At 50.5% G+C, this 1,563-nt stretch overlaps 1 protein-coding gene across 1 annotated transcript in view; it reads left to right on the top strand.

Moving 5' to 3' along the window:
* The window catches only part of PDIA5 (protein disulfide isomerase family A, member 5), a gene marked incomplete at its 5' end in the record, with an annotated part of 66,892 nt that overhangs the window by 18,211 nt on the left and 47,118 nt on the right, over positions 1-1,563 (top strand). The window lies entirely within an intron of this gene.

The following is a 1,563-nucleotide window of genomic DNA, read 5'->3' as shown; positions in this document are numbered from 1 at the left end:
ACGTGCCACAATTCGGTTTTCTTTTTCTTTTTTTTTTTTTTTTTGAGTCTGATACCAGCTCTGGATGGTAGGCAAGCCAGACAGCTGCTTGCTGCCTTCAGCAGCTGCTTAGTTTGTCTTGCTGTTTTTATGGGCTCCTCTTGGGTCCTTTCCTAGCATCAGCTACTCAATTAAGTCAAGAACTTGTTCTCTGTTCTTAATTAAATTAGCTTGTGGTAACTTCCAGACTTGTGTCATCCTGGTTTTGGTCTTCAGGCCTTGGATGTGCTTGTCTCAGGTTTAAATGATGTTTTAGTTTTTGCTTGTTGCTTCCTCCAGGCCTTGAGGTGCTTCTTACCAGTGCCTGTGTGCTCATTAGCATGCACAGCGCTTTAAATTGGGCCACTTGGATAAACGCCCTGTGCCCTGCTCTGCTCAGTCCTTACAGAAATAGGTCACGCCAGGCCCTCCTAAACGCCGCGTTCTCCCAGTGCTGCGGAGCCGCGGTGTCCGTGTCCATCCTGCTCCGTCTGCTCAACCCAGCTCCCCTTCCACACTCATCCAGTGTCACGGTGTCTTCCAGAAAGGCTTCGCTCTGCCGGGGTACCTGCAGCCTGCTGCTCTGTCACTGGCTCGTCACAAGCAGGCTGTTTGCTGAGTTTTAGGAGAGGAAACGCTTGCGGACGGGGACCTGCTGCCTCTCCTCTCTTAGCTGATCGGAGGGCAGCTCCCAGCTTTGCGTGGATGTTTGTTTCTTGGTTCGTTTATCCTGTAAGCAGCAGCAGGGGTGTGCATCGCAGTTTTGCATGCATGGCTTAATATTCTTGGATCATACCCATTGCAGCAGAATTTGCTGTCTGAATCTGTGTATCCCTCTTGCTTTTTCTGTCAAACTAGGCTTTCAGCCTAGAAACGAGCCAGGCAGGATAAATGGGTTATCATCTGTTGGCCACTCCTTACTCCAGGCAGCTAACACAACAGTTCATTTTGATCAAAAATAGCGAGGCTGCTTTCACCAGCGAAGGGGTCACATCCAGAGCTGTACTCTGCCAAAGAATCTGGGGAATTTGGGGGTATTTGGAACACACCGCTACAACTGGCAAAGATAAAATAGCTTCAAAGTCTGGCTCCAAAGTTGGTGTGTTTGGGTGTCCTTTCTGTGAACACTGCTTTAATAAATAAAGTGTCAGTTAGAGTAGCTCAGTGCACATCTGCCAGATTCTCTTCAGCCTGTGTTAATAAAAGCCGAGAACGAGTGTTTTGTGGGGTGGTGATGAGCGCTGAGCTGGTCCAGGGTTCAGTTTCCAGGTTTGCCGCTGGGTCTTTGCGCAGCCTCTCTGGCTCTGATCCCTCAGAGGTGATGGTGAAGCTCCTGGGCAGCCGTGGTGAAGACGGCAGAAGATGTCACCTATCTTTTAGGTTAAGCATGCAGAGGAGTAGCTCTGCTGAATTAGGCTCAAGAGCCGAGCCCACGAGCTGAGTGAGGACGTAACGGTGCTTCCCCAGGGCGTGGGGTGTTTCGGGGTAAAACCGTGTGTTCCAGGGGAAACGGTCCGTGTGGCTGCTCGCAGTCCCAACGCTGTG

This window comes from Buceros rhinoceros, unplaced genomic scaffold, assembly GCF_000710305.1.
Source record: "Buceros rhinoceros silvestris isolate BGI_N320 unplaced genomic scaffold, ASM71030v1 scaffold790, whole genome shotgun sequence".
In the NCBI taxonomy this organism is placed as follows: Eukaryota; Metazoa; Chordata; class Aves; order Bucerotiformes; family Bucerotidae; genus Buceros; species Buceros rhinoceros.
Note: the sequence above shows the minus strand (reverse complement) of the source record. Positions and strands in the feature narration are given on the sequence as shown.